We start from the raw sequence: 11,905 nt of genomic DNA on the forward strand, positions 1-11,905 counted from the left end.
AATTCATCCGCACTTCGACGAATATGATTATCATCGTCTGGTACAGAGAGCCCATTCACTCGTGCAGATATATGAACCACCTGTCGTACCACAGGCAGTCAATTAAAGTGAACGTAGTTGAACAAATGAAACAACGTACACTGAAGATTTTTCACAGTGATTTTCGTGACAGAAACTTGAGAGTTATATAAGACATTTCTACAAAATTCTTATCCTCCATATCCAAAATATTAATCACTTATCACAATTGAATACTAATAAACAAGTGGATTTTAACAAAAATAATAATAATAATATTTTCTACACCTTTCTTCCTTACATTACAGAAACCACACCAATACTTCAACGTTCAGACCTTATTTATTGTATATCATGCTCCAATTACAATGGAGAATATATTGGACAAACAACAAGATTATTAAAATACAGAATAACATCTCATGGAAGTGATTCTGGATTGAGACTAGAAAGTAATCACGTAAATAATGAGTGTCATTGTATGGACTTCAGTTCTACAAAGATACTAGCAATTGAACATAACTATTACGAAATACTTTTTTGAGAGATGGCCTCCATCTCACAATCACCTTCATGCTTTAATGAAAAAACTGATATCAACAATTGGATCAAGGAAATGTCCATAACCTTTCCAATAATTTGTAAGATTTCTAACATATATTTGAATATTAGCTTTAATTTTATTCAATTTCAAGTATTTCATATTGTGAAATTCATACATTCATTTTCTAATATATCTTCAATTTTATTCAAATAAAAGTTAGAACATCTGTCAATTTCTTTTTCATTGGGTGTTTTATGATACATCTCAACTTAGTGTTCTATGAAACTGGTTTTTGAGTTGTCTCAACTGATTAGATTGGCTCCACTATTCAAATTTGACCTTGATGTAAAAAACAAGCGTACATCAATATTCGAATATTCTCGTTATTGTGTTACTACGTCCTATTAAATTTCAACATTAATAATTCATTTTGAGAATTGACTCAAAGTTTCGAAAGTAATAAATAGTAATATCATTCTGATCCGTTACAAAGATTGTATTGTAAACTTCACCATAATGTTTTATTGTACATACAGGCTGATTCACGGTGGATGATACATTAGACGTTTCTGGTGAACCAGACAACGGATCACTTTGAAAATTCAATGGAGGGCATATTCGGACATTCTCTAGTCAACTAAAATATTTTCGACACGGCGGTGTTGCCGCTTCTATTAGAAAGCAGTAGCAACTTTGATTTTTCAAATGGAACACTCTGTATATAATATTATTTTTGGAATCTCCAACAATTGCCCGACAACTTTTCTTGATATTTCCCTATACCTATCTATTACCGTTTTCGAAATAAAAATTAATTTAAATTTTTTTCTTCGAAAATCATGACTTCTAAAAATGCCGATATCTTTTAGTTAAGAAGTACTATGATATCGAAATTTGGTTTGGAGTTAGGTGATACTTGGACACTTCCCACACGTCAGCCTAATCTCCGTTACTTCAATACAGGGTGGTAAAAAAATACAGTTTTTTCGTTTGCTTGAAAAAGTTGCTGAAATTTGATTATTTTAAATGGAACACCCTGTATATTATTGAAAATTCGGAAAGCTGCTGAAATTTGATTTCTTTCTATGTATATCATAACTATACCTAACTAGTCAAGTTTCGGACTTATGAACATTTATTTGTGAAAATGTCCCTTCAGAATGGTATTTCCATGCGGTATTTGGTAAGCAGGCCATGATTACTATTTGACAGTAGCGTTGTGACAATCTCCTAATAATATCGACATTTTCGTCACTTCAGAAGTTGCAAATACCTTCTAAACGATGGAACAAAACTATTCAAACGAAGTTCTTATGAATTTGTTTATTAATTTTGGACAGTGTGACAAAATTATCAGCTATAATATCCCAAGGACATTGATAACTACCGAAATAATTTTATCACAGTTTTCGAAAGCACGTTATTTGGTAACATCCCGACGCCGAAGGCGTAGGGATGTTACCTAAAATAACGTGCTTGAGGAAGTTGTGATAAAATTATGAGTTATTTATCAATGTTCGAGGGATATTCGGTGAGAAAATTTTTTGCAATTCGAACAAAATTATTTATTGAACACACAGTTATTAAAAGAACAATTCGTATAATGATATTCCGTTGATCTTGCTGTATTTGCCTCGGTTACTGCATAGGTGTTTCCACGCATACTATTGATTATTTGGTTATGATGTTCCTGATCAATATGCAAATAAGGTGAACACCAAGGCGAGGAAGTGACATTTTCGAAATAAATTGAATTACTGAAATGTCAAACAACTTTATTGTGTTGGTTGCTTAGCAATGTCATGACATAAGTGATAACTACCCGTGAAAACTATCCATGGGTAGTTATCAGTGTAATGATGGTTTCATTGGTTATTTCGACACACATGACTAGAAATAGACAAATTTGATAGGATAATTTTTTTGGCAAAAAATTTTCAGCAGAACATGTAGAAAGTTCAATGAAACGTATCCGAATCTACCGCCAATGAACCTCAAGAAATTTATACGAATTCAGAACAATTTCAATGCATTTGGATCAACTTTAAAAGCACCAAGAAACTTGCCTCGACCCGTAACTTTCGAAGACAACCAGATTAATGTCTTAGCATATTTTCACACATTTCCCGAGTCATCGATAAGAAGTGCTGAAGAAGATTTGAGTATAAAATGTTCATCGGTTCAAAGAATCTTGCGAAGACATAAAATGCATGATTATAAATTCACCAAAATTCAAGCAATGAAGCCTCAAGATCCTCAACAGAGAGTAGAATTTTGTGAAATGTTGTTGACACGCATTCAAGAAGATCCACTTTTTTTAAATAAAATTATTTGGACTGATGAATCGAAATTTTCGAGAGAAGGGATTTTCAATAGAAAAAATCGTCATTATTGGTCCAGTGAAAATCCTCACGTCACAAAAGAAGCCGGATTTCAAAAAAAATTTAGTTTTGATGTCTTCTGCATGTTGATGGACAACAAATTAAGGTACGTGATATACGAGGAGTCATTAACATCCAGAAGCTACCTGAATATTTTGGAGAATACTGTAGACAGTTTCGTGGATAATCTGCCAGTCGAAGATTATCGAAACTGTTGGTGCCAACTAGACGGAGCTCCTGCACATTGCACAAGAGAAGTGAGCGCAGAACTGGATAGACTATTTGACGATCGGTGAATGAGGCGCTTGGGACCATCGAATTGGCCAGCGAGATCACCCGATCTCAATCCATTAGATTTTTATTTGTGGGGAATGTTTAAAGAAGAAGTTTACAAAATACCCGTGCGTTCGAGAGATGAATTGTTAGAAAGGATTGCCCAAACATTTGAAGATTTGGATCCCAATGAAATCAGATCTGCCACCACGAAAGCAGTCAACACCCGCATTTTAAAGTGCTTGGAAGTGAACGGCCAGCGATTCGAACATATTTTGAAATATTCCACATGATTGTTTAACTTTTTTATAATTATTCATATCAATATTTCCAATTTCAAGTTTCTTGGTGCTTTTTTAAAGTTTATCCAAACATATTGAAATTGTTCTGAATTCGTATAAATTTCTTGAGGTTCATTGGCGGTAGATTCGGATACATTTCATTGAACTTTCTACATGTTCTGCTGATAATTTTGTCACACTGTCCAAAAATAATAAACAAATTCATAAGAACTTCGTTTGAATAGTTTTGTTCCATCGTTTTGAAGGTATTTGCAACTTCTGAAGTGACGAAAATGTCGATATTATTAGGAGAATGTCACAACGCTACTGTCAAATAGTAATCATGGCCTGCTTACCAAATACCGAATGGAAATACCATTCTGAAGGGACATTTTCACAAATAAATGTTCATAAGTCCGAAACTTGACTAGTTAGGTATAGGTATGATATACATAGAAAGAAAGCAAATTTCAGCAGCTTTCCGAATTTTCAATAATATACAGGGTATTCTATTTAAAATAATCAAATTTCAGCAACTTTTTCAAGCAAACGAAAAAACTGTATTTTTTTACCACCCTGTATTGAAGTAACGGAGATTAGGCTGACGTGTGGGAAGTGTCCAAGTATCACCTAACTCCAAACCAAATTTCGATATCATAGTACTTCTTAACTAAAAGATATCGGCATTTTTAGAAGTCATGATTTTCGAAGAAAAAAATTGAAATCAATTTTTATTTCGAAAACGGTAACAGATTGGTATAGAGAAATATCAAGAAAAGTTGTCGGGCAATTGTTGGAGATTCCAAAAATAATATTATATACAGAGTGTTCCATTTGAAAAATCAAAGTTGCTACTGCTTTCTAATAGAAGCGGCAACACCGCATTGTCGAAAATATTTTAGTTGGCTAGAGAATGTCCGAATATGCCCTTCATTGAATTTTCAAAGTGATCCGTTGTCTGGTTCACCAGAAACGTCTAATGTGCCATCCACCGTGAATCAGCCTGTATATTCGATGATTTTTCCACCATTTGCATACAACCTCGTGGACAGTGTGAGTTGTTTTATCAAAACTTAAGCAATATGTAAATACACATATTCTTACTCTTGTAGTTTTCCTGATGATGCCAATAAGAAGTGTCGAAATATTGGAATTGATTCCTAAGAGTATTCTTCTACATGTTGCGTACCCCAATAGTTCAGTTATTGTGTTTCTAACTAGTCAGCAAAGACTACCCATCTACTCTATTTTCCAGCAGTCAAGCTGCTGGAAAATAATTCCATGAAAATAAAAAGATGAATAGATAAGTACTATTCTGATAATTCCCATAATGATTTCAATTTAAGAGCCGCTGGTAGACAGCTGTTTCAGCCTATTGGACATCGTCAGTACCGGGCAGGTGGTCCTCGATTGATGACAAAATGTGAATAATTGCGCAAACGCCAGCGATACATGTGTGAAACCACCTATTGGTGTCATATCCAAGTCAAGTTGATAAGTTTTTATGTCAGTGTTCGTTGTTGGACCAATCAACCGACAACTGCGGCAGCAGTATCGCTTGCGTTTACGCAGTTATTCTTATTGAGTACTTTTCTTGGTTATTCACGTTTTCAATCGAGAACTGCCTCCCGGTACTGATGATGCCCAATAGGCTGAGACAGCTGTCTACTGGTGGCTCTCAAATTGAAATCAATATGGGTGATTGATCCAAGGGTTTCAACCTTTAAAACCAACTTCTATTTGACCGATTAATATTAGAAAAGGAAAACTGGTTTCAGAATTGTTCACCTTACCTTTCTTCTGGGCGGATCCCTGGGCGACGACGAATTTCTAATCCAGGCCTTTTCTACGGTCGGGTAGGTAATGCACAACACAATTTTAATAATATTTTATTGGTTTTTCGATCGACTGAGGGTTTTGAGGAATTTTGAATATCGAAGATATGTTGACCCGTCGTTCACCGTTTTGTCTCTGCCGAGTCAACGAGATAAGGACTTTGTTTTCCTGCACCAGTTTTTATCGTTTTTTTTTTGTTTAAAAGGTATCGCAGCAGATTAGACCAGTAAAATTAGAAATGAAATTATTTATAAAGAAAATGATTCTTGAAAAATAGTAATATATATTTTTCCCCAGATATTGACTTTATATACATATGAGCGAAATATTAACATTCCGCCCACCTAAAATACGAGAAGTATTTTACATCTCGTCCGATGTAGAAACCACAGGCAAAGGGCATAGCTTCACCAGTGGCCTTTTCAATAAACCCGTGTTAGTCTTTATCATAGCTACACGCGCAACGCCATCGTGTCCTGGATAAAGTTCTACAATTCTATCAATTTTCCACTCAAGGGGTGGAACTAATTCATTTTTTATTAAAACTAAGGTATCCCGACTGACATTGTGACAACTATTAAACCACTTATTTCGTTGTTGCAACGTATTCAAATAAGAGTCATGCCAGCGCTTCCAAATATCACGTGTGAGGCGCTGCACTAACTGCCATCTACTAAGATGATTAAGAGACACAGCCGATAAGTCTGGGTCGGGAATAGTATTAAGCGGTTCCTGAGTCAGAAAATGACCCGGGGTCAAAACGGATAAATCGTTTGGGTCATTACTGAGAGGACAAAGAGGACGTGAATTTAGAATAGCCTCAACTTGACACAGAACGGTGTAAAACTCTTCATAACTCAATATTTGGGAACCAATAGTTCGAACAAGGTACTTTTTCACTGATTTGATGCCAGCCTCAAAAAGCCCGCCAAAATGAGGTGCTGACGGGGGGTTAAATGACCATTCAATGCGCTTTGCCACTTTGGATTTTGCACACTCGAGAGTTACCTTAATGCTGTTTTTACTTAGATATCGACAATAAATAACGGCAGCGTATCCCTTTTCACTGCTATCAGCAGAACCATGAAGCTCACATTTCAAGAATGTTTCCTCACATAAAGGTCGAGTTATTGAAAGATTTGAAATAAGTGGAAGTTCAGCTCTGTATTGCTCCCATTTTTCCAGGACGTCAATAGGAGGAACTTGATCCCAATCCAGTCCACAGACTGGATTAGGATCAAGACCACAAATGCTGAATAAGATGTTTGGTAAAAAATGTTAAAGGTGCCGAAAAACCGAGTGAATCAAATACTCGCGCCACAGATGACAAAACTGTCCGTTTTGCACAGGGACGGTCTAAAGATTCAACTGTGTACGAAAACGAATCACAACCTGGGTTCCATTTTAGACCTAGAATTTTTATAAAATACTGAAAATAAGAGACTGCTGCTGTCTATGTTCAGAAGGAATATTTTCAAGAAGTGAAGGATGATTGGCAGACCATTTGCGAAGTTCAAAACCTCCACTTTGCATGAGTGCAATTAATTCCGACTGAAGCTGCTTAGCTTCATGCAAGTTTGGAATACTAGATACGATATCATCTATATAAAGATCAGAAAGTAAGGCTTTAGAAGCCAGAGGAAATTTATCTTTTCCTTCTTCGGCTAATTGCATGACTGTTCTGAGAGCTAAATATGGCGAAGAAGAAACTCCAAAAGTGACAACTTTAAGAGCATAGGATTTTATTGGGTCGTTTGGGGTAAAACGCCAAAGAATACGTTGGTATTCTCGATGATCAGATGCCACCATAATTTGACAGTACATTTTCTTGACATCTGCTGTGAACGTGTAAGGATGCAAACGAAAATTCAAAAGAATCGTAGAAATATCGTTTTGTAATTTTGGGCCTGTTGAAAGAGTGTCATTAAGGCTTAGCCCAGCCGCGTCCTTGCAAGATGCATCGAACACCACTCGCACTTTGGTCGTAGTACTTTCTGGCTTGACTACACAATGATGTGGTAAGTAATAGGTAGAAGGACGGCCGGCAAACGGTACTTCTTCCATGTAGCCCGAATCAACAAATTCTTTAATGCTCTCTGAATATGAAAGAGAAGTTTATCTTTTAGAAGTCGACGTTTCAGTGAATAGAATCGTCTTATGTAATAAGTTGGATTTATTATATTTTTAGTTGAATTTTAGATACCAAAACACATGTGTTTTCGTATGAAAAGGGAACCTTATCATCTTTCAGAAATAACCTTAAGGCCAACAGAACCAAGCCATTTAAAGAAAAAAAGTCGTTAAAATTAACTGCTTGATACTAAGAAATTCGATATTTTGTAACATTCAACCCCATAATTCATTTCATTATCTTTCGCTAAGGGTCGAAAATATGTCATCCAGTCTGTATACCCCATTTAGAATAAAAGTCAGAAAACACTCAAACGTATAATAAATATTGCAATTTATCTTATGAGCTCTAAATTTAACGACAAGATAAAATGAAGCCACCCAAGTGGCTAATCTACATATGTTTTATTCGAGACAGCAAAGAAAATATCCAAAAATGACCCTTGCAGTGACATCTATATATCAGTAGTAGACTCACGACATTAGAAATGTCGGGAACTAGACGTGAATTCTTGAGGACTTATTCGCCGGACCATGAGGTGGCGAAAAGAGTACCAGTCTTAGAAACAATTTCAAACTTTCTGATTGGTTAGAATTTTCTGAGATAACATTACTTACATCCCCTAACATAGTAAAGGTGGTGAGGTTTTTTTGAAAAGATTTAAGTCAGTGGTGCGCGGAGATTTGGTGAATCCAGTTGAATTTCCTACGGTAGCTGGAAATTCTAGAGGAAATTTTGAGTGAATTGAAATATTGAGATATTTCAAGTCACTGTTTAGAGAAGTGACACTAATTGGGTTTTGGTAGTATTCGCGGGTTTATTCAATTTAGTGATTTAGAGATTTTTCCGAGTTTCTGTTAAGAGTTTTTGGGGAAATAGTGGCTTTCGTTGGAGTTTTCAGGGGAGTCCGTCTACGATAATTTTGGTGAGCGTATTTTAAACAATTCTGATATATAGTGTAGATGTTATTGCATGCTTATGTGGACTATATTTTCGACTTGGCACCTAGAGTATTAATGAACATTTACCATAATAATATAGCTACGAATCGGGTTCCCTTTTCATTTTATTAGATTATTATAGGTCATAGTAATTTCCTACGTTATACAGAGAGGAGCGATTAAGTGGGTCTCTTGATAACTTCTCAGAGTTGTATTTTAGTTGATTTTATAGCATAGCAAGTAGAATTCAGGCAAGGCATATCTATGCCCTGAGTGAACTTACCTCAATTTTCAAAGGAATACTCCTGTCAGTTTGTTTTAGTAGTTTACCCATAGTTTGTTCATGGTTATAATTATTTATTTCTTTTTCTTTTATATAGTGTAAATAACGTTCAGTATTAGTTTTGTTCATTTAATTTTTTTCTATTGCTAATCCGATTATTCTGCCAACTTTACTCATTAATAAGGTTGGTTTGTGAAAACTTTGCTAATATTATTTCATTTCCTCAAACCCCTAAAAGACCACGCATTTAAGCCGTGGCCGAATCCAGTCTCTGAGGATATAATTGGTGGCATAACCAAGCCATTTCTCCACGAAGATTAGAAGGTAGGAAAAAGTCAACTGTTGACCAAGTTGCCACTAATTCTCAATCCGTGTGATCAGGACGGATTTCAAACTTTTTCTGATCTGGTGGCAGCAACTCTCACGCTACCAAACTAAATTAAGAAAATAAATACCTTTGGCTGAACGATCCCATATACAGGGAGGTGAATTTTTCTGGTGCGAGTAAATACTGAGATGATTATTATATATTCATAGTAGTACTTATATAGGGATCGCCAATTCAGACCAGACGGTCATTTATTACAGTGGTGGCCTAGCGGTGGGATATTATTTTATTTGAAGGGGATTATTTTATTTGAGGGAGTGAAAGAAAAAGATCGGTAGGATTAACTTTATCAGAAAGATATATTATTTTATTTGAATGGTAGATTTTATTTGAGAGGGTGAAAGAAGGAGGTCCAGAAAGAAAAAATAATAATATTTTGCGTTAATTTTTTTTTGGTTGATAAGATACAGTAGAAGTCAGTTAGGTTTATCAACATAGAAAAGGGAACCCTACAAATAACCCGACTTGTGCCTATACATATATATTTTACTCGAAGTTTGGCAAGGAGTCCAAAAAATATATAGTTTCTAGTTCGATACTCATTCCGATTATCGAAATGAATAATAAAGAAGGTGTATCAGGGGTTACACCCACGCCAACACCTGTTAGAGTGGCAACCCACTATTCGCTAGGTATGATCGCGGCAACTTTAGATGATTTTTCAGGAAAAGAGGTTGTAAGGTATTTTGAGAAATTACAGTTGCGTGCAAGACTGGATAATTGGTCGGAGGACGAAACCCTTCAGTTATTTAAATTCAAGCTTGTTGGTGACGCCTATAATTATTTTGAATCGGATGCGCAGTTGGACACGTTAAATTTTACTGATCTTAAGAATAAATTCATAAAAAAATTTACCCCATTCCAATTACCAGGCGAAAATCAGTAGAATTTAAGTAAATGTTTTCAACGACATGACGAAGATGTGTCGTCATTTTGTACTAGGTTAAGAATTTTAGGGTCTGCCTTACTAAAGAAAGATTTAGCAGGAGCTGACGCTGGCGAGGAAGCTGGGATAAAAAGGAAGAATCGAGAACTTATCCTGAATCAATTCAAGGTGGGGCTGCGAAAGGACCTTATGAAAGAAACTGGCGTTTTATTGTTGAGTGAGAAAAATTTGGATTTGGAGAAGGCTGAGGAGTTAGTTAAGTTACAGGAAACAACCCTTATGATGGTCCAAGGAAGATGTGCGAACTTGAAAATTTCGGCAGTAGATAAGCAGGGCGAGTGCCAGGCTTGTGGTGGAAATTCTGAACATTGGTCTAGGGAATTGAGGGTCGATACCACGGATAACAATAGAGATGAATATAGAGGCTCCAGAGATTATAGGAACAAAAATAATCCACTTCTAGGAAAGAATTGTTATTCATGCGGAAAACCAGGTCATTTCTCCAGAGACTGTCGCAGAGTTCAACCCGAAAACAGTAATGGATGTTATGTGTGCCAACAAGCAGATCATTGGGCAAGGGATTGTCCAAGAAACAATCAGAATAGGGGTCGATCAGATTTTCGTAGGTCTTATAGGGGAGCTAGGGTTGCAGAATTTCAACCACGTACATGGAAGCCGGTCAGAAACGTAGTTGGATACAATAGAGATGGAAAACCAAATGCGGAAGCTGAGAACAGCAGAGAGTCGACTTCTTTTTCAGGGCCACGACAGGAAGATGGGGACAATGTCAATTTAAACTTCTGAGGTTGAATTCCCCCTGCCAGGATGGAGGCCATCGACAAACAAGAAGGCAGAATCAAATATATAATACAGGGAAATTGGGAAATTCGGGTGTACAAAATCATAATAAAAGGGAAAGTAAACGGGTTATGGTAATACCGGAGGTAAATTCAGGAGATATACCGGATATACCCCATATTATAAGAGTGAGTGTGAATGGAGTATTGAGTTATTGTTTAGTAGATACAGGAGCAGCGGTAACGCTTATTCAAAAAAAGCGAGTGCTGGAGAATGAAGTAGATGTGAGAGGAGCGGATAAATATCAGTTGACCAGTGTCACAGGACATCCTTTGCGGACGTGGGGTACTACGAGTATGACAATAGGACCTGAGGATGGAGATGTTAACACAAGATGTACCGCAATCGTTTGTGAGGATGAAACATTGGGAACGGTTCAGGCCTTATTGGGAAGGGATTTCCTATATGCCAATCGAGCACGTATCTCCTACGAGCAAGTACCATCAGTCGCCATGTGGGGAAAGGTCATCCCATTTCTGCACAAAAAGGACATGGACGGAAATATTGGATGTCAATTACCATCAAGGATAGGACAAATCACCAGGAGAAGAAACGACAAAAATCTAATAGGCAGTGCACAAAACAAAAGTAATGGAAGAAGCATAGACGCAACGCACAGGGAAACCGCATCTTTTCAGCACCGGGGATCAGAGAATAACTGGGCTGGTTGGCTTCAAAAAGTGAAAATCTTCTTCGATAGTTACAGAAGAAAAGTCCAGCGGACAGATCGATGGGAGACAAATAGACATCAACAAATATCAGAAAATTTTGAAAGAAGAGGAAACAACAAGCAAGGCGATGCAGAGGAGACTGAAGCGATAACCGAGGTACCTTTAGCGGTACAAGTTATCACAACAGAAGAGGCAGCAGCCGAGACAAGGAAGAATACGACGGACACAGAAGATGACGAAAATAAAACTGAAGGCATCATCAGAATCAACGATGCTGGCAGAATTTTTCCTCAGGAATTAGAAAATGAAATCGTCAGAGTACCAGAGTTATCCAAACTTAGAGAAAGTGTCGGTACTTCCAAGACAGATTCAGGAGTGCGTCCATCGCACGCGAAACAGAGTAAGTCTGATATC

Source organism: Leptinotarsa decemlineata, unplaced genomic scaffold (assembly GCF_025532065.1).
Source record: "Leptinotarsa decemlineata unplaced genomic scaffold, Ldec_3_MD MMD2_tig00078422_RagTag_RagTag, whole genome shotgun sequence".
Taxonomy (NCBI): Eukaryota; Metazoa; Arthropoda; class Insecta; order Coleoptera; family Chrysomelidae; genus Leptinotarsa; species Leptinotarsa decemlineata.